Source organism: Schistocerca nitens, chromosome 10 (assembly GCF_023898315.1).
Source record: "Schistocerca nitens isolate TAMUIC-IGC-003100 chromosome 10, iqSchNite1.1, whole genome shotgun sequence".
NCBI lineage: Eukaryota > Metazoa > Arthropoda > Insecta > Orthoptera > Acrididae > Schistocerca > Schistocerca nitens.
Window position 1 is genome coordinate 25,106,822 of NC_064623.1, and position 25,275 is coordinate 25,132,096.

General features: G+C 47.1%; 1 protein-coding gene across 1 annotated transcript in view; it reads left to right on the forward strand.

The window, feature by feature from the left end:
• The window catches only part of LOC126209818 (harmonin-like), a 669,201-nt gene that overhangs the window by 521,269 nt on the left and 122,657 nt on the right, over positions 1-25,275 (forward strand). The window lies entirely within an intron of this gene.

Below are 25,275 nucleotides of genomic sequence, written 5' to 3' on the forward strand. Positions count from 1 at the left end.
TGGAATGTTTCCGTCGTTCCGGAAAGCACACTGGATCAACACAAGTGTGAGGCTATCACTGGGGACCACGTTTATCCTGCACACTATGACATCTAGTTGAGAGACAATGCAGCGTGCCACCCAGCCCGCAGTGTACGTCTGTCGTTCTGAAAGGCATCGTCAATCACGCACAGTGTACAGCGTTGGAAGATCACAAGGCAGAAGAGGGAGTATTATGGTTTGTGGAATGTTTCCGTCGTTCCGGAAAGCACACTGGATCAACACAAGTGTGAGGCTATCACTGGGGACCACGTTTATCCTGCACACTATGACATCTAGTTGAGAGACAATGCAGCGTGCCACCCAGCCCGCAGTGTACGTCTGTCGTTCTGAAAGGCATCGTCAATCACGCACAGTGTACAGCGTTGGAAGATCACAAGGCAGAAGAGGGAGTATTATGGTTTGTGGAATGTTTCCGTCGTTCCGGAAAGCACACTGGATCAACACAAGTGTGAGGCTATCACTGGGGACCACGTTTATCCTGCACACTATGACATCTAGTTGAGAGACAATGCAGCGTGCCACCCAGCCCGCAGTGTACGTCTGTCGTTCTGAAAGGCATCGTCAATCACGCACAGTGTACAGCGTTGGAAGATCACAAGGCAGAAGAGGGAGTATTATGGTTTGTGGAATGTTTCCGTCGTTCCGGAAAGCACACTGGATCAACACAAGTGTGAGGCTATCACTGGGGACCACGTTTATCCTGCACACTATGACATCTAGTTGAGAGACAATGCAGCGTGCCACCCAGCCCGCAGTGTACGTCTGTCGTTCTGAAAGGCATCGTCAATCACGCACAGTGTACAGCGTTGGAAGATCACAAGGCAGAAGAGGGAGTATTATGGTTTGTGGAATGTTTCCGTCGTTCCGGAAAGCACACTGGATCAACACAAGAGTGAGGCTATCACTGGGGACCACGTTTATCCTGCACACTATGACATCTAGTTGAGAGACAATGCAGCGTGCCACCCAGCCCGCAGTGTACGTCTGTCGTTCTGGAAGGCATCGTCAATCACGCACAGTGTACAGCGTTGGAAGATCACAAGGCAGAAGAGGGAGTATTATGGTTTGTGGAATGTTTCCGTCGTTCCGGAAAGCACACTGGATCAACACAAGTGTGAGGCTATCACTGGGGACCACGTTTATCCTGCACACTATGACATCTAGTTGAGAGACAATGCAGCGTGCCACCCAGCCCGCAGTGTACGTCTGTCGTTCTGGAAGGCATCGTCAATCACGCACAGTGTACAGCGTTGGAAGATCACAAGGCAGAAGAGGGAGTATTATGGTTTGTGGAATGTTTCCGTCGTTCCGGAAAGCACACTGGATCAACACAAGTGTGAGGCTATCACTGGGGACCACGTTTATCCTGCACACTATGACATCTAGTTGAGAGACAATGCAGCGTGCCACCCAGCCCGCAGTGTACGTCTGTCGTTCTGAAAGGCATCGTCAATCACGCACAGTGTACAGCGTTGGAAGATCACAAGGCAGAAGAGGGAGTATTATGGTTTGTGGAATGTTTCCGTCGTTCCGGAAAGCACACTGGATCAACACAAGTGTGAGGCTATCACTGGGGACCACGTTTATCCTGCACACTATGACATCTAGTTGAGAGACAATGCAGCGTGCCACCCAGCCCGCAGTGTACGTCTGTCGTTCTGAAAGGCATCGTCAATCACGCACAGTGTACAGCGTTGGAAGATCACAAGGCAGAAGAGGGAGTATTATGGTTTGTGGAATGTTTCCGTCGTTCCGGAAAGCACACTGGATCAACACAAGTGTGAGGCTATCACTGGGGACCACGTTTATCCTGCACACTATGACATCTAGTTGAGAGACAATGCAGCGTGCCACCCAGCCCGCAGTGTACGTCTGTCGTTCTGGAAGGCATCGTCAATCACGCACAGTGTACAGCGTTGGAAGATCACAAGGCAGAAGAGGGAGTATTATGGTTTGTGGAATGTTTCCGTCGTTCCGGAAAGCACACTGGATCAACACAAGTGTGAGGCTATCACTGGGGACCACGTTTATCCTGCACACTATGACATCTAGTTGAGAGACAATGCAGCGTGCCACCCAGCCCGCAGTGTACGTCTGTCGTTCTGAAAGGCATCGTCAATCACGCACAGTGTACAGCGTTGGAAGATCACAAGGCAGAAGAGGGAGTATTATGGTTTGTGGAATGTTTCCGTCGTTCCGGAAAGCACACTGGATCAACACAAGTGTGAGGCTATCACTGGGGACCACGTTTATCCTGCACACTATGACATCTAGTTGAGAGACAATGCAGCGTGCCACCCAGCCCGCAGTGTACGTCTGTCGTTCTGGAAGGCATCGTCAATCACGCACAGTGTACAGCGTTGGAAGATCACAAGGCAGAAGAGGGAGTATTATGGTTTGTGGAATGTTTCCGTCGTTCCGGAAAGCACACTGGATCAACACAAGTGTGAGGCTATCACTGGGGACCACGTTTATCCTGCACACTATGACATCTAGTTGAGAGACAATGCAGCGTGCCACCCAGCCCGCAGTGTACGTCTGTCGTTCTGGAAGGCATCGTCAATCACGCACAGTGTACAGCGTTGGAAGATCACAAGGCAGAAGAGGGAGTATTATGGTTTGTGGAATGTTTCCGTCGTTCCGGAAAGCACACTGGATCAACACAAGTGTGAGGCTATCACTGGGGACCACGTTTATCCTGCACACTATGACATCTAGTTGAGAGACAATGCAGCGTGCCACCCAGCCCGCAGTGTACGTCTGTCGTTCTGGAAGGCATCGTCAATCACGCACAGTGTACAGCGTTGGAAGATCACAAGGCAGAAGAGGGAGTATTATGGTTTGTGGAATGTTTCCGTCGTTCCGGAAAGCACACTGGATCAACACAAGTGTGAGGCTATCACTGGGGACCACGTTTATCCTGCACACTATGACATCTAGTTGAGAGACAATGCAGCGTGCCACCCAGCCCGCAGTGTACGTCTGTCGTTCTGAAAGGCATCGTCAATCACGCACAGTGTACAGCGTTGGAAGATCACAAGGCAGAAGAGGGAGTATTATGGTTTGTGGAATGTTTCCGTCGTTCCGGAAAGCACACTGGATCAACACAAGTGTGAGGCTATCACTGGGGACCACGTTTATCCTGCACACTATGACATCTAGTTGAGAGACAATGCAGCGTGCCACCCAGCCCGCAGTGTACGTCTGTCGTTCTGAAAGGCATCGTCAATCACGCACAGTGTACAGCGTTGGAAGATCACAAGGCAGAAGAGGGAGTATTATGGTTTGTGGAATGTTTCCGTCGTTCCGGAAAGCACACTGGATCAACACAAGTGTGAGGCTATCACTGGGGACCACGTTTATCCTGCACACTATGACATCTAGTTGAGAGACAATGCAGCGTGCCACCCAGCCCGTAGTGTACGTCTGTCGTTCTGAAAGGCATCGTCAATCACGCACAGTGTACAGCGTTGGAAGATCACAAGGCAGAAGAGGGAGTATTATGGTTTGTGGAATGTTTCCGTCGTTCCGGAAAGCACACTGGATCAACACAAGTGTGAGGCTATCACTGGGGACCACGTTTATCCTGCACACTATGACATCTAGTTGAGAGACAATGCAGCGTGCCACCCAGCCCGCAGTGTACGTCTGTCGTTCTGGAAGGCATCGTCAATCACGCACAGTGTACAGCGTTGGAAGATCACAAGGCAGAAGAGGGAGTATTATGGTTTGTGGAATGTTTCCGTCGTTCCGGAAAGCACACTGGATCAACACAAGTGTGAGGCTATCACTGGGGACCACGTTTATCCTGCACACTATGACATCTAGTTGAGAGACAATGCAGCGTGCCACCCAGCCCGCAGTGTACGTCTGTCGTTCTGGAAGGCATCGTCAATCACGCACAGTGTACAGCGTTGGAAGATCACAAGGCAGAAGAGGGAGTATTATGGTTTGTGGAATGTTTCCGTCGTTCCGGAAAGCACACTGGATCAACACAAGTGTGAGGCTATCACTGGGGACCACGTTTATCCTGCACACTATGACATCTAGTTGAGAGACAATGCAGCGTGCCACCCAGCCCGCAGTGTACGTCTGTCGTTCTGGAAGGCATCGTCAATCACGCACAGTGTACAGCGTTGGAAGATCACAAGGCAGAAGAGGGAGTATTATGGTTTGTGGAATGTTTCCGTCGTTCCGGAAAGCACACTGGATCAACACAAGTGTGAGGCTATCACTGGGGACCACGTTTATCCTGCACACTATGACATCTAGTTGAGAGACAATGCAGCGTGCCACCCAGCCCGCAGTGTACGTCTGTCGTTCTGGAAGGCATCGTCAATCACGCACAGTGTACAGCGTTGGAAGATCACAAGGCAGAAGAGGGAGTATTATGGTTTGTGGAATGTTTCCGTCGTTCCGGAAAGCACACTGGATCAACACAAGTGTGAGGCTATCACTGGGGACCACGTTTATCCTGCACACTATGACATCTAGTTGAGAGACAATGCAGCGTGCCACCCAGCCCGCAGTGTACGTCTGTCGTTCTGGAAGGCATCGTCAATCACGCACAGTGTACAGCGTTGGAAGATCACAAGGCAGAAGAGGGAGTATTATGGTTTGTGGAATGTTTCCGTCGTTCCGGAAAGCACACTGGATCAACACAAGTGTGAGGCTATCACTGGGGACCACGTTTATCCTGCACACTATGACATCTAGTTGAGAGACAATGCAGCGTGCCACCCAGCCCGCAGTGTACGTCTGTCGTTCTGGAAGGCATCGTCAATCACGCACAGTGTACAGCGTTGGAAGATCACAAGGCAGAAGAGGGAGTATTATGGTTTGTGGAATGTTTCCGTCGTTCCGGAAAGCACACTGGATCAACACAAGTGTGAGGCTATCACTGGGGACCACGTTTATCCTGCACACTATGACATCTAGTTGAGAGACAATGCAGCGTGCCACCCAGCCCGCAGTGTACGTCTGTCGTTCTGGAAGGCATCGTCAATCACGCACAGTGTACAGCGTTGGAAGATCACAAGGCAGAAGAGGGAGTATTATGGTTTGTGGAATGTTTCCGTCGTTCCGGAAAGCACACTGGATCAACACAAGTGTGAGGCTATCACTGGGGACCACGTTTATCCTGCACACTATGACATCTAGTTGAGAGACAATGCAGCGTGCCACCCAGCCCGCAGTGTACGTCTGTCGTTCTGGAAGGCATCGTCAATCACGCACAGTGTACAGCGTTGGAAGATCACAAGGCAGAAGAGGGAGTATTATGGTTTGTGGAATGTTTCCGTCGTTCCGGAAAGCACACTGGATCAACACAAGTGTGAGGCTATCACTGGGGACCACGTTTATCCTGCACACTATGACATCTAGTTGAGAGACAATGCAGCGTGCCACCCAGCCCGCAGTGTACGTCTGTCGTTCTGGAAGGCATCGTCAATCACGCACAGTGTACAGCGTTGGAAGATCACAAGGCAGAAGAGGGAGTATTATGGTTTGTGGAATGTTTCCGTCGTTCCGGAAAGCACACTGGATCAACACAAGTGTGAGGCTATCACTGGGGACCACGTTTATCCTGCACACTATGACATCTAGTTGAGAGACAATGCAGCGTGCCACCCAGCCCGCAGTGTACGTCTGTCGTTCTGGAAGGCATCGTCAATCACGCACAGTGTACAGCGTTGGAAGATCACAAGGCAGAAGAGGGAGTATTATGGTTTGTGGAATGTTTCCGTCGTTCCGGAAAGCACACTGGATCAACACAAGTGTGAGGCTATCACTGGGGACCACGTTTATCCTGCACACTATGACATCTAGTTGAGAGACAATGCAGCGTGCCACCCAGCCCGCAGTGTACGTCTGTCGTTCTGGAAGGCATCGTCAATCACGCACAGTGTACAGCGTTGGAAGATCACAAGGCAGAAGAGGGAGTATTATGGTTTGTGGAATGTTTCCGTCGTTCCGGAAAGCACACTGGATCAACACAAGTGTGAGGCTATCACTGGGGACCACGTTTATCCTGCACACTATGACATCTAGTTGAGAGACAATGCAGCGTGCCACCCAGCCCGCAGTGTACGTCTGTCGTTCTGGAAGGCATCGTCAATCACGCACAGTGTACAGCGTTGGAAGATCACAAGGCAGAAGAGGGAGTATTATGGTTTGTGGAATGTTTCCGTCGTTCCGGAAAGCACACTGGATCAACACAAGTGTGAGGCTATCACTGGGGACCACGTTTATCCTGCACACTATGACATCTAGTTGAGAGACAATGCAGCGTGCCACCCAGCCCGCAGTGTACGTCTGTCGTTCTGGAAGGCATCGTCAATCACGCACAGTGTACAGCGTTGGAAGATCACAAGGCAGAAGAGGGAGTATTATGGTTTGTGGAATGTTTCCGTCGTTCCGGAAAGCACACTGGATCAACACAAGTGTGAGGCTATCACTGGGGACCACGTTTATCCTGCACACTATGACATCTAGTTGAGAGACAATGCAGCGTGCCACCCAGCCCGCAGTGTACGTCTGTCGTTCTGGAAGGCATCGTCAATCACGCACAGTGTACAGCGTTGGAAGATCACAAGGCAGAAGAGGGAGTATTATGGTTTGTGGAATGTTTCCGTCGTTCCGGAAAGCACACTGGATCAACACAAGTGTGAGGCTATCACTGGGGACCACGTTTATCCTGCACACTATGACATCTAGTTGAGAGACAATGCAGCGTGCCACCCAGCCCGCAGTGTACGTCTGTCGTTCTGGAAGGCATCGTCAATCACGCACAGTGTACAGCGTTGGAAGATCACAAGGCAGAAGAGGGAGTATTATGGTTTGTGGAATGTTTCCGTCGTTCCGGAAAGCACACTGGATCAACACAAGTGTGAGGCTATCACTGGGGACCACGTTTATCCTGCACACTATGACATCTAGTTGAGAGACAATGCAGCGTGCCACCCAGCCCGCAGTGTACGTCTGTCGTTCTGGAAGGCATCGTCAATCACGCACAGTGTACAGCGTTGGAAGATCACAAGGCAGAAGAGGGAGTATTATGGTTTGTGGAATGTTTCCGTCGTTCCGGAAAGCACACTGGATCAACACAAGTGTGAGGCTATCACTGGGGACCACGTTTATCCTGCACACTATGACATCTAGTTGAGAGACAATGCAGCGTGCCACCCAGCCCGCAGTGTACGTCTGTCGTTCTGGAAGGCATCGTCAATCACGCACAGTGTACAGCGTTGGAAGATCACAAGGCAGAAGAGGGAGTATTATGGTTTGTGGAATGTTTCCGTCGTTCCGGAAAGCACACTGGATCAACACAAGTGTGAGGCTATCACTGGGGACCACGTTTATCCTGCACACTATGACATCTAGTTGAGAGACAATGCAGCGTGCCACCCAGCCCGCAGTGTACGTCTGTCGTTCTGGAAGGCATCGTCAATCACGCACAGTGTACAGCGTTGGAAGATCACAAGGCAGAAGAGGGAGTATTATGGTTTGTGGAATGTTTCCGTCGTTCCGGAAAGCACACTGGATCAACACAAGTGTGAGGCTATCACTGGGGACCACGTTTATCCTGCACACTATGACATCTAGTTGAGAGACAATGCAGCGTGCCACCCAGCCCGCAGTGTACGTCTGTCGTTCTGGAAGGCATCGTCAATCACGCACAGTGTACAGCGTTGGAAGATCACAAGGCAGAAGAGGGAGTATTATGGTTTGTGGAATGTTTCCGTCGTTCCGGAAAGCACACTGGATCAACACAAGTGTGAGGCTATCACTGGGGACCACGTTTATCCTGCACACTATGACATCTAGTTGAGAGACAATGCAGCGTGCCACCCAGCCCGCAGTGTACGTCTGTCGTTCTGGAAGGCATCGTCAATCACGCACAGTGTACAGCGTTGGAAGATCACAAGGCAGAAGAGGGAGTATTATGGTTTGTGGAATGTTTCCGTCGTTCCGGAAAGCACACTGGATCAACACAAGTGTGAGGCTATCACTGGGGACCACGTTTATCCTGCACACTATGACATCTAGTTGAGAGACAATGCAGCGTGCCACCCAGCCCGCAGTGTACGTCTGTCGTTCTGGAAGGCATCGTCAATCACGCACAGTGTACAGCGTTGGAAGATCACAAGGCAGAAGAGGGAGTATTATGGTTTGTGGAATGTTTCCGTCGTTCCGGAAAGCACACTGGATCAACACAAGTGTGAGGCTATCACTGGGGACCACGTTTATCCTGCACACTATGACATCTAGTTGAGAGACAATGCAGCGTGCCACCCAGCCCGCAGTGTACGTCTGTCGTTCTGGAAGGCATCGTCAATCACGCACAGTGTACAGCGTTGGAAGATCACAAGGCAGAAGAGGGAGTATTATGGTTTGTGGAATGTTTCCGTCGTTCCGGAAAGCACACTGGATCAACACAAGTGTGAGGCTATCACTGGGGACCACGTTTATCCTGCACACTATGACATCTAGTTGAGAGACAATGCAGCGTGCCACCCAGCCCGCAGTGTACGTCTGTCGTTCTGGAAGGCATCGTCAATCACGCACAGTGTACAGCGTTGGAAGATCACAAGGCAGAAGAGGGAGTATTATGGTTTGTGGAATGTTTCCGTCGTTCCGGAAAGCACACTGGATCAACACAAGTGTGAGGCTATCACTGGGGACCACGTTTATCCTGCACACTATGACATCTAGTTGAGAGACAATGCAGCGTGCCACCCAGCCCGCAGTGTACGTCTGTCGTTCTGAAAGGCATCGTCAATCACGCACAGTGTACAGCGTTGGAAGATCACAAGGCAGAAGAGGGAGTATTATGGTTTGTGGAATGTTTCCGTCGTTCCGGAAAGCACACTGGATCAACACAAGTGTGAGGCTATCACTGGGGACCACGTTTATCCTGCACACTATGACATCTAGTTGAGAGACAATGCAGCGTGCCACCCAGCCCGCAGTGTACGTCTGTCGTTCTGGAAGGCATCGTCAATCACGCACAGTGTACAGCGTTGGAAGATCACAAGGCAGAAGAGGGAGTATTATGGTTTGTGGAATGTTTCCGTCGTTCCGGAAAGCACACTGGATCAACACAAGTGTGAGGCTATCACTGGGGACCACGTTTATCCTGCACACTATGACATCTAGTTGAGAGACAATGCAGCGTGCCACCCAGCCCGCAGTGTACGTCTGTCGTTCTGGAATCAGCAGGACGAGTCTACTGCGCTCCGCAGGCTGCCAGACTCCCTGGATTTAAACCCAGCCGAGGCCCTGTGGGACCACCTCCATCGGGCTGGTCGCGCCATCGGTCCTTTACCCAGATACCTAGCCCACGTGGCCGCGGTCCTGGAGTCACTACGGCTCCATATCCCCGTACGTACCGTCGAGTACGTCACTGACTCTCTTTCTGCACGTGTCACGGCGGTCCGCGCTGCAGAAAGTGATTATTGATGCTACTGACAGGTGACCACCCCACTGTGACTGGACAGTGTAGTGTAGTTCCTGTATGTTAAGATTCACATATGTTGGAAGCGGAAACATGTAGCTTAGTGCGACCGTGTGTGGCCGCGCCCCTACAAAAATAATAGCCAAATTTTACGGCCAAACATGGTGCCAACCACACCATCGGTGGTGAGGTGTCAGGACAGAGGGGTGTTCCGAACACAATTTCGACACAAAGCAGCTCAATAGGCTGTGGAGTGGAAGGGGTAGGCTAGCAACAGAACAGTGCATCACCATTGACTAGACACATTTATTGGACACATAAGTCAGGTATTACCCAAAAGGAACAATCAGTACAAATTACAAAATAATATTCTTTTCCTCTAAGCCACTCAAACATTTAAACAGGCAAATAGCAATCATTTAAAATGGTTCAAATGGTTCTGAGCACTATGGGACTCAACTGCTGAGGTCATTAGTCCCCTAGAACTTAGAACTAGTTAAACCGAACTAACCTAAGGACATCACAAACATCCATGCCCGAGGCAGGATTCGAACCTGCGACCGTACCGGTCTTGCGGTTCCAGGCTGCAGTGCCTTTAACCGCACGGCCACTTCGGCCGGCTAGCAATCATTTAACTGAAAGCCTTTTAAGAAAGCAAGACTAGAAAATTTGAATGATGAGTTAAAATCATATTTAAATAGGCTCTGACCGAGCACAGATTTTAAAACGAAATACTTCCTTTAAGGAACTAGCGGTCAAAATATCATAATTCTCAACAACCATTTTACATCCAAGACATTTAAGATTAAACAGTAATATATAACACCAGAGACCTGCAGTCCCAAGTTTTAAGCAGCACGTTGCAAATGGACTGCACTGCAACAGTACAATACAAGACTCTCAGAGGATCTCCCCACACAGGAAGTTATTGCCGCAATCGACAAAATATCAACATCATTCCATGTGCAGACCTAAAACCAACTAAAAGCTCTCTTAAGTTTGGTACAGTTAATTCCCCTTCAACATAACATACATCACAAGTCTAGCCCTAGGACGGCACCGACACCCCACAATTTAGCACGCGAAAAACTACAGCGATGCACTCATCACGTATCCTTACACAATCCAATAACAAAGAGCCGGCTCCCCAATAGCGGAACATTTAACCACGCGCAGCGTGCGGGTTTGCGGGATGCTGATCTCGCCCTTAACCTCAACACCAGTTCAAATACTAGTCAACCTACAATCTTGAACCACCATACACATTCCTTCAGTTACTGCATAGAAAGCCAATGTGATAGGCAAACAGACCAGCATATGATAAAAGCTTAAGCAATTTCCTTACTAGACAACCCTTATGAATACTAGCCGTAATGTTTTTTTTTTTTTAAACGTGAGCACGCCCGCAACCAAAAGACAAACAACGCCAATCAAAAGGACAGTAGCACATAAGTAAGTAGCAATGGTCACTTCTGCTTGGATTGGCTACAAATCAGCGCGTGATTTAACACACCAGAGAACAGTCTTTACAACATAACCATCAATACAATAGCAAATTACTCACACGTGTACTCCCCCACGATTTTGATTGGCAAAGCCACAGACAAAACGTGGAGAACGTATCACTTAGACCAGCATAATGGTGATCCCTCAGTTACCCCAAATAACTGACTCCCTTAGTTGCACAGCTAAGAACCAGACCTAATGAAACCACCATAGGTTTCGCCTCTAAATTGTCACAGTACAAGTGAGACTCAATCACAAATGTAATTTTACATCAGTTCCCGTATAGTCAATACAAGCGCCTGATTTTCACCCGTTTATAACGGCAGGCAGCAACATCGTACGGAAAAGAGCGTAGACATAAGCTCTTACCAATTCTCTTCTCCGAAAGCAGCCACCGCAACTCTCGGGAACCACTGGGACATCCAGTGCAAAAATCGTTACTCCTTCACACAAATTACAGGACGCCCGCTTCCCGCTGCTTGCTACGGCTCCTTCCGTTCAGAGCCAACTTGTATATCTCCATGCGATAGGTCCGGTCCCACACTCGCTGCGTCAACCCGACAACCGTCTTCCACCACGTCCCGGAGCACATCCCCCACAGGACCTCGCCTCGTTACTCCTCGCGTAGGCCCCAGAGCGCGCTGCTTACCGCCCTGACCGTGGCAGTAAAGATAAACCACCAGAGTGGCGCTATCGATGTGAGCCGCCACGGCTCAGGTGGTGACAGAAAAACGTTAGGTTGCAATGAGGGCACACAGTAAACTAAGAAAGCCGTGGCACAAGAACTCATAAAGTGACAATAAACATCAGCCTATGGGCAGTGGTGGCTCAAGAGGCGAAGCTGGAGGCTGCCACAGACAGAGATCGGTGGTCACACATTTGCGTTCGTCACACTTGTGTCCGCGACGCTGTCTACTCGTGTGGCCCTTCCTGCTCTGAAATTCGCTTTGGAAACGAGCCAGCCGCTTGCTGGCCAAGTATTCTCTGCCCTCTTAGCGGCGGCGAGGAAGATGTTTTGTCTCGTCTTCGAATAAACGGAAGCTCACGGACGCCAAATAGCTTCTTTGCATCGCGAAAACGTTGTGATGCGAGTTATTTCCGCATCGTTTACTGTATCGCGTGATACGTGAATTTTAGTTTCCCTACAAAACCTCAAAATACACTGAAGCGCCAAAGAAACTCGTATAGGCATGCATATTCAAATACAGAGATATACAAACAGGAAGAATACGACGCTGCGGCAGGTAACGCGTCTGTAAGAAAACAAGTGTCGCGGAGTTGTCAGATAGGTTATGAAACGTCTCCTTAGAAAAATTTATGAATGACTGTGCTGGAAAATCTCTTACGTTATTTGCTTTTCAAACAGCTGAGCAAAACTGAACGTACTCAGACATTTCTATATTTACTTATTCAGATCAACACTAAACTGACATACAATATTTTTAGCGCAAAGCAATCTGACTTTCAAAAATCCCTACAAAAGAATGGCCCTAACTAACAATAACCTACACCTTTCATGAATCACTTACCTCACAAAAATCTTCGTTACTCGAACTACTGCAATACAGCGAGCGCCAATACTGTCAGCTAAATAAAAGATTCTAACTACTGAAGGCACTAACTACTGAAGGGCATGGTTAGCAAATGAAAGATTTTGATAGAGAACAAACAATGTATTTACCTTAATAATGTTCAAAAGTCATTATATATATATACAGGGTGTTTCAAAAATGACCGGTATATTTGAAACGGGAATAAAAACTAAACGAGCAGCGATAGAAATACACCGTTTGTTGCAATATGCTTGGGACAACAGTACATTTTCAGCCAGACAAACTTTCGAAATTACAGTAGTTACAATTTTAAACAACAGATGGCGCTGCGGTCTGGGAAACTCTATAGTACGATATTTTCCACATATCCACCATGCGTAGCAATAATATGGCGTAGTCTCTAAATGAAATTACCCGAAACCTTTGACAACGTGTCTGGCGGAATGGCTTCACATGCAGATGAGATGTACTGCTTCAGCTGTTCAATTGTTTCTGGATTCTGGCGGTACACCTGGTCTTTCAAGTGTCCCCACAGAAAGAAGTCACAGGGGTTCATGTCTGGCGAATAGGGAGGCCAATGCACGCCGCCTCCTGTATGTTTCGGATAGCCCAAAGCAATCACACGATCATCGAAATATTCATTCAGGAAATTAAAGACGTCGGCCGTGCGATGTGGCCGGGCACCATCTTGCATAAACCACGAGGTGTTCGCAGTGTCGTCTAAGGCAGTTTGTACCGCCACAAATTCACGAAGAATGTCCAGATAGCGTGATGCAGTAATCGTTTCGGATCTGAAAAATGGGCCAATGATTCCTTTGGAAGAAATGGCGGCCCAGACCAGTACTTTTTGAGGATGCAGAGACGATGGGACTGCAACATGGGGCTTTTCGGTTCCCTATATGCGTCAGTTCTGTTTATTGACGAAGCCGTCCAGGTAAAAATAAGCTTCGTCAGTAAACCAAATGCTGCCCACATGCATATCGCCGTCATCAATCCTGTGCACTATATCGTTAGCGAATGTCTCTCGTGCAGCAATGGTAGCGGCGCTGAGGTGTTGCCGCGTTTGAATTTTGTATGGATAGAGGTGTAAACTCTGGCGCATGAGACGATACGTGGACGTTGGCGTCATTTGGACCGCAGCTGCAACACGGCGAACGGAAACCCGAGGCCGCTGTCGGATCACCTGCTGCACTAGCTGCGCGTTGCCCTCTGTGGTTGCCGTACGCGGTCGCCCTACCTTTCCAGCACGTTCATCCGTCACGTTCCCAGTCCGTTGAAATTTTTCAAACAGATCCTTTATTGTATCGCTTTTCGGTCCTTTGGTTACATTAAACCTCCATTGAAAAATTTCGTCTTGTTGCAACAACACTGTGTTCTAGGCGGTGGAATTCCAACACCAGAAAAATCCTCTGTTCTAAGGAATAAACCATGTTGTCTACAGCACACTTGCACGTTGTGAACAGCACACGCTTGCAGCAGAAAGACGAAGTACAGAATGGCGCACCCACAGACTGCGTTGTCTTCTATATCTTTCACATCACTTGCAGCGCCATCTGTTGTTGAAAATTGTAACTACTGTAATTTCGAAAGTTTGTCTGCCTGAAAATGTACTGTTGTCCCAAGCATATTGCAACAAACGATGTATTTCTATCGCTGCTCGTTTAGTTTTTATTGCCGTTTCAAATATACCGGTCATTTTTGAAACACCCTATATATATATATATATATATATATATATATATATATATATATATATATATATATCAGTTCATGACATCCAGTCTTACAAATTTACTGTCTCTGATGGACACACGTCCAGGTCATCCGCTCTCAAAACTCCGCCATCTCTGTCCCCACATCCACCACTGATGGCGGCTCACCTCCAACTGCGCAACGCTACGCGCTGTTAACAGCCAACTGCCCAACACTACAACAGCAAATTCCAACAATGCAAGCCAGCCACAGACTGCACACAGGACAGTCAGTGATTTTCATATAGAGCGCTACGTGGCGTTACCAACATAAAAACCTAAACAGCCTACTTACAAGGTTACTGATGCTGCCATGGCAGGTTATCAAGATTTAAGTGACTTTGAACGTGGTGTTATAGTCGTCACACGAGCGATGGGACACATCATCTGCGAGGTAGCGATGAAATGGGGATTTTCCCGTACGGCCATTTCACGAGTGTACCGTGAATGTCAGGAATCCGGTAAAAAAACCATATCTCTGACCTCGCTGCGGCCGGAATGTTGCGGCGTAAAGTCAAGCGCTGGAGCGCCAATCGGGAACGGTAGAGCAGAGAGGGGGTGTAAGGAAGACGTCATCCAATTGCACGCTGACCGACCCTTCTCCACTACGACAACGCGACTTCAGCGAGCCGTATGTGAAGAGGACACAAGTGCCTGATACGGCGCGCGCCGCTAACCCGTGCTCTTGTTCAGAGCGCGCACTGTAATCGATTATAGTTCGGTGTCCGGTGGTGATCTGCTATTACGTCGATGGCGTGTGTTTGCGGCGGCCGGCGGAAAGCGAGAGGGTAGTTGGTTTTCCGGGTACTGCACGGAACGTGAAGTTCGCTCTGCCTGACCTGCTGGTGACTAGCGCTAAGGTTGTGTTGTGCCTCGCAATATGAGCAGAGTGGTCTGGGGCGGAGGCGACTCGCCGCTGTGCTGGCCGTGCGGTGGTCATTAATTGGAGTCGGCGTACTTGTTCTTCCTGCCTGTCTCATGTGGAGGTCCGGTGGGGTCCTGTGACACTCTGGCCCGGAGACAACTAGTTGCTGAATTTTGGAGTCGTCTGCCAGGATAGGGTGTGGGCTCGATTGGCTCTTCAGATTTTCCCCTGGAAGCTCCAGCAGCGGTTTCTGAACTTTCCGATGTGGGACGGTGTTGTTGGAACTTTTTACTGTGGGTGTGGCTCGTTACAGTATTTGTTGGTACTAATTTATTTGCTCAACTGGAGTCCTGCCCAGAGTTGCGTTCATGTATGGTACATTTCGCAGTCGATGTGTTAGGTAAAGTCTGCCTAAGAAGGGTGGTTTTGTACAGTATATACATAATGGATTACTGCTGCTTGGTATATGTGGTCTTCTGGGACGTGAACAACACGATCTAGTCAATTTGGTTGTGTAACAGCATTTAGTGGTATGTTCTGTATTGTTTTTACTATGTTATTGTTGTTGGGTGGAACTCCTTGGATAGTTGTCCTATAAGAAAACACATGTCAGCGCCGCGGCCCACTTCTACAGGAGCATCGGGATTAGGCACTTCAAAACCAACGACATAGGAATCGTATATACTGGACAGATTTTTTATTTGCATGTCACCCTTTGCTTCTGTGTTATTCTCAAAGTTAAGTGTTCTCATTGTTCATTTTGTAATCAAACTCATTAATACGATTTCTTTGAATGTCGTCTAGCGATCCGAGAAACCTGCTTTCCTAGACACGAGTTGGCAGAATTCAACATGGAAAAAGATCCTGCAAGAACGGAACCAACGACGACTGAACAGAAACAATCAACGAGACAGAAGTGCAAACCTTCCGCAAATTGCTGCAGATTTCAATGCTGGGCCATGAAAAAGTATCAGCGTGCGAACCATTCAACGAAACATCATCAATATGGGCTTTCGGAGCCGAACGCGCATTCGTGTACATCTGATCACTGCACGATACAAAGGTTTACGCCTCGCCTGTGCCCGTCAGCATTAACATAGGGCTGTTGATGACTGGAAACATGTTGCCTGGTCGGGCGAGTCTCGTTTCAAGTAGTACCGAGTGGATGGACGTGTGAGGGTATGTAGGGAACCTCATGGATCCGTGGACCCTACATTTCAGCAGGGGACTGTTCGAGCTGGTAGAGGCTCTGTAATGGTGTGAAGCGGGTGCAGTTGGAGTTATATTGGATCCCTGATCCATCGGGATACATTTGCCACAGGGGACACGTACGTAAGCATCCTGTCTGATCACCTGCATCCATTCTATCTTCGTTGATTCATTGTGGATCGTGGGACGGCGGCTGGCATGAACTTCTTGATGCAATAATTCACCAACATCCGTATGTATTGTAGAAATTTATTTTATTTTATGAACTTCTAATTTCTACCAATTTCGGCATTACATTGATGCCATCTTCAGTCCCCAGGTTTGCAAACCGCCTCAGTCTGTGTTGCCTGGCCACCAAGAACTGTTGCAGGACGATTGATTCACAGATCTAGTTATATGGCTCCTTCTTTACGACTATGACGAGTGGGGCATCAATGTAATGCCGAAACTGGTAGCAATTAGAAGTTCATAAAATAAAATAAATTTCTACAATACATACGGCTGTTGGTAAATTATTGCATCAAGAAGTGAATGGATGCAGGTGATCAGACAGGATTCTTACATACGTGTCACCTGTCAGAGTCGTATCTCGATGTATCAGGGGTCCAATATCACTCCAACTGCACCCGCCTCACACCGTTACAGAGCCTCCACCAGCTTGAACAGTCCTCTGCTGGCATGGAGGGTCCACGGATTCGTGAGGTTGCCTACATACCCTTACACGTCCATCCACTCGGTACTACTTGAAACGAGACTCGTCCGACCAGGCAACATGCTTCCAGTCATCAACAGCCCTATGTCAATGTTGACGGGCCGAGGCGAGGCGTGAACCTTTGTGTCGTGCAGTCATCAAACGTACACGAATGAGCCTTCGGCTCTAAAAGTCATTATGGATGATGTTTCGTTGAATGGTTCGCACATTACAGAGCATCCACCAGCTTGAACATTCTTCTAATGACGTGCAGGGACAATGGATTCGTTAGGTTGCCTCCATACGCGTACCCGTCAAGAAATGAATCCATTCATGTCCACTGTATATTCCGACGGACTTGGGCAATTCCAGCAGGACAATGCGGTACCCCACACGTCCAGAATTCCTACAGTGGCTCCACGAACACTCTTCTGAGTAAACACTTCCGCTGGCCACCAAACTCCCCAGACATGGACATTATTGAACATATGTGGGATGGCGTGCAACGTGCTGTTGAGAGAAGATCTCCACCCTCTCGCACTCTTACCGATTTATGGCCAGCTCTGCAGGATTCACGGTGTCAGTTCCCTCCAGCATTATTTCAGACATAAGTCGAGTCCATGCCACGTCGTGTTGCGGCACTAGTGTGTGTTCGCTGACGTCCTACACGATATTACGCAGGTGTATCAATTTCTTTGGCTCTAAGTGTATATGTAAGTGTTTCTACCACCTCCACAGCATCGTTCTGCGTACCGATTGCAAAGACTGACAGAACTGTTTCACTTTTTTTGTAAACTTGTTGACAAGAAAAGAAAAATCTATTACATTGTTATATTAGAACAAATAAGCCCTCGGTCACAAATATTAAGTCAAAATTGACTAGGTTTCGACGCTACTATGAGCGTCGTCTTCAGAATTAAACTGTTCTAAAACCTGCTTCATCTTTTTATCCACAGTCTGAAAAAATGGCCTTTTTTCACTCTGCCGTCCACCGAGCCACCTCTATACCACTTTCAACAGAAAAGTTTAATGATGAGATTAATTTACTTAAAACCATAGCAGTCAATAATGAATATACGCCTAACATAGTGGACGATATCCTGAAAAAGAAAACTGCACGAACTACCACGCTCAACACCTCATGCACTGAAATTAACCCAAAAAACGTTTTTCTATTCCTTTCGTAGGACCCATTTCCTATCAGATTCAGCGCATACTTCGCAACAAATACAACTGCAATGTTGCCTTCTCTACTAATAATAATGTGAAGAGAAACTTCATTCATAATTCATTCATAATTTGCTCCCCTACAGAAAGTTCTGACGTTTATAAAATCATCTGTGATACCTGCTCCTCCTATTATATAGGGCAAACTGGACATGCTTTCACCATCAGATATAAAGAACATCTTTTGAGAAAGAACGGCACCAGTCCCCTAAATTCATCCTTTGCCGATCACCTCTTAATTACTGGACACGTGCCTAAAGCCATAGGCGATAGCAATATTCTGCATACCGAAAAGAAGGGGCGTAGGTTAGATGTTTTAGAGGAATTGGAGATTTTCAAACATCTCTCTCGTCATGATGGCCTCATTCTCAACGAACAGCTGCAGCTGCGAAATAAAAACTTTTTCGACTGTATAAAGCCATTGCTTGATCTTTGACTCAGATTTCCTCATGCAGTTTGCCGAAATATTGTCTTCCTGTTACATCTTTGGTATTTTCTTTTATGTCATAACTGACATTTTTTTACTTTACAAAATGGATCTCTGTTTAAAGCAGATAAATATGTAACTTCATCCTATTATTATTAGTGCTAACGTTATGCCTGAATCAGCTTCATCACAATTTCATGTGTCTAATTTTGAATGTACAGGAGCCCAGTTGTTTCTGCGGCTACTAGATGGAGCTTGTAGCAACACCATGTTTACTTGCCCACACTTCCTAACGTGGGCACCTCAGTCTTGTTGCAACCCTTGTTCACTCAAGTACGAGCAGCCCTTAGCGGCTCGCCATCTTATTTACAACTATTCATGACGTCCCCCTTCCGGCTTAGATTTTTTAAAATGTGACTTGTAAGTGCTGCATCTCTTTCCAGTCAGTACAAACTTAAATTTTATTAATGTATTATATACCTAATATGTTTTGGGATAGTTAGTTTAATACTGAAGACGACGCTCATAGTAGCGTCGTGAAGACGACGCTCATAGTAGCGTCGAAACCTGGCCAATTTTGACTTAATATTTGTGACCGAGGTCTTATTTGTTCTAATATAATTCTGACACGGTCACTGAACCTTAGCAGCTATGTTCAAAGTTCTATTTCATTGTTTAGGTTTCACAACTGTTTGTTACTTACGAGCTAGGGTGCAGCTTACAATACTATTTTTTATTGTTACCGTTTGAAATACAGTGTCCTGTTGCATTAATGTGACCACTTGTCCAAAGCCTGAACTACCTTTTGCAGCACGCACGGCTGCGAGCCACGCAACAAGAGACTCGGCGAGACTGTGGGAGGTACAGACAGTGTCGCGGCGAGCTCCTCTGTGATTCTGAGCAGGGCTCTGCTTTTCAGTTAAGAATCCATGGCGCGAACACCCCGACAGAGGTGGTCCCACAGAATCTCGATTGGTTTCAAATCCAGGGAGTCTGACTGCCAAGGGAGCAGGTAAACTTATCTTGGTGCTCTTCGAACCACGCACGTACACTGCGAGCTGCATGGCGCGTTGCATTGTCCTGCTGGTAGATACCGTCGTGTCGAAGAAAAACAAATTACATGTAGGGGTGGACATAGTTCCCAAGGACAGATTCATAACTGTGTTGATGCACTGCGCATTCCAGAATGACGAGATCATACAGGGAAGGTTAAAAGTCTACCCCTTGTTTGTTAAGCTGAGTATTTTTCATGTAAGAAGTATCTCCCTTTAATATAAGCGGACGCAGTGCTCCGCGGTTCCCATTTCTACCGCGATGTGTCTAATTCTTTCAATTAGGCCCGATAAATTGAGATATGCGTAATCAAACCCGCTAGAAAAGATAGTATTCTGATTTACAAATGAAGCAACGGATAACGCAACATCGGTGAATGGCCATGGAACAATACGTGCACATTAGGGACTGTAAGACTTTTTTTTTCATACTATGAATTTAGTTAGTTGCATAAAGTGCATAATGTATACAATGGATATGCCTGGATTGAAAATTCATAGAATATAGTCATTATCTCAGTGGTATGGATGAAGGCTACTGAATAACGCTAAGAGAGAATTTCAATTATCATTCTGATTTATTTCGATAATATGTAAGAAAACTATTACCCTCTGTGACAAAACATACATGAAATCTATTATATTTAAGAAAACGACCATTGTCAGTGACAAAACCTTCATGAAGCACTCACTATCTCTTGCATCTCGTCATACCGGAAACATAGACAACACTTCGTCGCCAGTTACATCTACTAATGATTAAAATGGGTAAAAATGAATGTTACTGAATGGTGGCCTCTTAACACCATTTAGTTATTGTCACACCTATTTAACGCGCGGAGTAGGGAAGGATATTACCCTTCACTCTCTCAAACATTACTTGAGTTACTACACATGCAGTACCATGCGGATAAGTTCATGTTGAAACCGCGTATTATGCAAACGCAATGCAACGCGAGCAAACCAGCCCAGGCTTCATGACTCCAGTCGGCCGGTGTGGCCGAGTGGTTCTAGGCGCTTCAGTCCGGAACCGCGCAACCGCTACGGTCGCAGGTTCGAATCCTGCCTCGGGCATGGATGTGTGTGATCTCCTTACGTTAGTTAGGTTTAATTAGTTCTAGGTGACTAATGACCTCAGATGTTAAGTCCCATAGTGCTCAGAGCCATTTGAACCATTTTTTTCATGACTCCACATTATTCATGCTATGATAAACGAAAGGCAAACCCATTGACTACCGTTATGGATGATGGCAACACGTGGCCAAGTTCGACAACAAAGAAACCAGTAAAATAATCCGTTGAATCATGAAAAATTTATATTGCTTGTATCCAGAACTAAACTACGCAACAAATGAAACATTAATGAACCTATCCGCTATTGACCTAAGAACAAGAACAGTTGGTTCACGCCCTCAATCACCTCGCGCCTAAGTCCGCTAGTTGAAACACATTAATCTTAAAAATTTCTACAAATAAAATATCGCTGAACGTTTCCCGGTATTAATTCACACCCAAACATGTTTCATAATCAGTGTTACCCCAAAAAACCTACATTATGAATAACTTTCCTCACCATCCATCGGCGAGCGCCGGACCCCTACGTCCGTCTCGTTCAATCTGAGGCCCCAGAGTGTCCTAACATGGCGCGTTCCAGGACCAACCGCCAACCGTTCAAAAAAACTGGCGGTTGGGGTAGGACCTCAGTGAGAACCAGCCTCACAAACTCTGCCCTGTTCATCCCCACTATCTTTGGAATCACGAACTCTCTGCCGAATCTGCTCACATTGTTGTGTTGGTGCTAAACTACCCTACTGCTACCGTCTTTGACTAACCCAGATTATTATATATTCCATGCATAATTACATTTATCCATCCACATACATCACGGGATCAAAGGAAGAGAGAGGAGGTGTGACACCAACAGAAGAAAAAATATACACGGAAGCGTTCTTGAATCCAGAGGTTATTTAGCTAGACGAAATATTGAAAGGACGCTCTCGGCGTAAAATGAATTATTAATCATGTAGAAATTAGTCAGTTAGTGAAATGAAGCGTAAACCTGTGACGTTTCAAGGTAGCGAAAACAGTCTCCAGACCACAACAACCTCTCCTTGTTTGCTTTCTAATGTTTCACACCGTACACACATACGGCTATCTTTCCCACGGAGCATAAAACGTGATTCACATGAAAAGGCCACCCGTCTCCAGACAGTTGACGTTCACTTCCATGCTACTTCCAGTCCTCATTGCGAATGAAGAGCAGTCAACATGGGCGCATGAACCAGGCCCATACACAACGGTCGTCGAGGAGACAATGTTGGTAGCCCCTTGGTCGATCGGGCGCTCAGTTGCTCAACAGTTGCACGACTATTCGCCCGTACGCATCTCTGCAGCTGTCATTCACCCCTGTCACCTATGCCGTGTGGTGTACCACAGTTGCGTCAGCGCGGGTTTTGGGTAACGCCGTTGTGCCACGCGCGGTGTACATTAACCACGGTGGCACGGGAACAGTTTGCAAACACAGCCGTTCCGGAAATGCTGCCACCATTAGCCAGAAAGCCAGTGGTCATTCCCGACTGGACGTCTCATAAATCGCTCCGTTCCCGCATTATGGCAACCACTTCACTGTTTTTCGCGTTCCCCGACACGCTGTATAGACTGATGTGAGAAAAGTCATGGGATAGCGACAGGCACATATAGAGATGGAGGTTGTATCGCGTACACGAGGTATAAAAGGGCAGTGCATTGCCAGAGCTGTCATTTGCACTCGCGTCATTCACGTTGTAACACGCCAGGGGGTACAAATGTTCTGCTCCACACTGCTGCTGGCTTGCCTGAAATTATCTACCGAAATATGCAGGCTAGTCAGGGGAGCCACCCATCGTCACAACACAAGACTGTTCTACGTCTGGTATGAACAACTATATTCTGAGACGATTAAAGGAAACCGCAGGTTGCACTGTTTGCATTCCAAGTCGTAAATGTTTATCCCAATTAACAATCTTGATGATTATCTGTCCACAATATCACTCAAGACGAGCGTACGCGTAATTGACACGACGCGGGTGATTGTTGATGATGCGGAAGCCGAATGATCGAACGAAAGTTCTTACGCTCGTCACACATACAGATAGCTGGTAATAATCCTCCTTGTCACTAGTAATGATATAACACTGTTCGTAAAGTTAATTTTTCAGTTCTCAGGTCTCACTTGTACGAGCGTGCGCGTAACCGTCGCGGCACGGCTGATTGTTGATAAATGCGGAAACGCGATGGTCGCACGCAGGTTCTCACGATCGCTAGAAGACGCTGGCACTTGATTGCACTCTTTTATGGTAACTAATTTTTGCAAATTCACATCAGTTCATTCTGGGAGATCGAACAGGGCGCGGATGATCGATGCTGTGCGGCACGCAACGAGAGAAAACATAAATACGTTATTGACGGCATTGCTCATTTTCAGTTACTTTTTGGCGCACTTTCGTCTGAACCATTTCCATATATCATCACTTTACTATAATAGCACTTGTAGCAACACTTCAAGTTCCATACTTACAATGCCTCTCACATGCAGAGCTATACACTAGACAAGATAACAGTTCCGTGCCCCGCGCTCGACTCTCTAGACCCGGCTGCTCGCAAAGATACTCCACAACTAAGCCAGCGATATGACAATACGCTTACAACGTCAAAAAGTTTCCGACGTCATTACGGCCGCACGACGGGATTTAGCAGACTTTGACCGGTTGTAACTAGACACCTACGACATTACATATCGGAAATCGTCAGGGAACTCAATATTCCGAGATCCACAGTGTCAAAAGTGTGCCGAGAATACCAAATTTCAGGCATTCCCTCTCTCCACGGATAACGCAGTGGCCGACGACTCTCTTACCGACCGAGAGCAGCCACGTTTGCGTAGAGTTGTCAGTTCCAACAGACAAGCAGCACTGCGTGAAATAAAAGCAGAAATCAATGTGGGACGTACGACGAACGTATCCGTTAGGGCAGCGTGGCTAAATTTGGCATTAATCGGCTCTGGCAGCAGGCGACCGACTAGAGTACCTCTGCTAACAGCACTATGTCGCCTGCGACACCTTCTCCTGGGCTCGTGACCATCGGATGGACCAAAGGCGACCGCAAAACCGTGGTCTGGTCACATGAGTCACGATTTCAGTCGGTAGCAGCTGACGGTAGGGTTGGAATGTAGCGGACACCGCACGATGCCGTGGACTCGAGGTGCCAGAAAAAGGCACTGTTTAAGCTGGCGGTGGCTCCATAATGATGTGAGCTGTGCTTATGTCGAACTTCGAGTGTAAATGGTTGTGTTCGGCTACTTGGAGGCCATTTGCAGCCATTCATGGACTTCATGTACAAAAACAACGATGGAATTTTCATGAATGACTATGCGCCACAGTTGTTCGCGATTAGTTTGAGCCGGCGTGATGTGATTTATATGTATTTGACGATGCTGGTGCTGATTCCGCATTTAGCATTTGACGATGCCACTATGGCTGTAGTACATTACCACTTTCTTTTTAAGAAACAGATCTGATGATGGTCATTAAAGACCGAAACCGGTAATCTGTTAAACAAAAAAGATTGTGAGCATTGACGTAAATTTAAAGAAAACTTACTATAGTCCTCACTTGGCGTTCAGTTCCTTAGGTTAAAAGAACATTTGGCCGGAAAGCGATTCAGCTCCGACGACGAGGTGAATGAAGAGGTTCAAAACTTTCTGATCAGCATGGCGGCGAGCTAGTATGACATGGGCATACAAAAACTGCCACAGCGTCTACAAAAATGCATCGACAGAAATGGTGATTATGTCGAAAAATAGCTAAATGTTCAAGCTGTAAACTGTTGTAGAAATAAACAGGTCTATGTACTTATGAAAAATAGGAGACCTTACTTTTGGGATTTCCCTCGTATTAACAGTCAGTGTTGCTGATAAATATTTGGGGATAAGATTATTTCTTAGTAATGAGTCGTCTTTGGTTTAAATGCCTTAATATGTTCAATTGCCAAGTTCTCTATCTCCTCATGACAGTTTCGAGGTCTATTACCGTGTTTCCCTCTCTGATTTTTAACACTTGAAATGGAGGCGGTCTTCTTGTTTATCATTTCCAACAGCCCCGGACAAGGGACATTCTTGTAGAAAACGAATGGAAAAGGGTTGATTTTGTAGAATATGGAATTATCTGAACACCTATATTTTGTAATGTGGGCTTATTTTTTGCCTAAACTAGTACGACAGGCATGCAGTTTGCCATTCTATCTGTAAATGGTGTCGATATCTCAATTTTCGTAAATTTTGGACAAGGGCTGTTTTTGTAAGAAACACTTGGATTGTATTCCGTGGTTTACTTATATGTTTTCGCTTTCCGGGTTAGATTCCTGGCGGAGTCAGGGATTTTCTCTGCCTCATGATGACTGGGTGTTGTGTGATGCCCTTAGGTTAGTTAGGTTTAAGTAGTTATAAGTTCTAGGGGACTGAT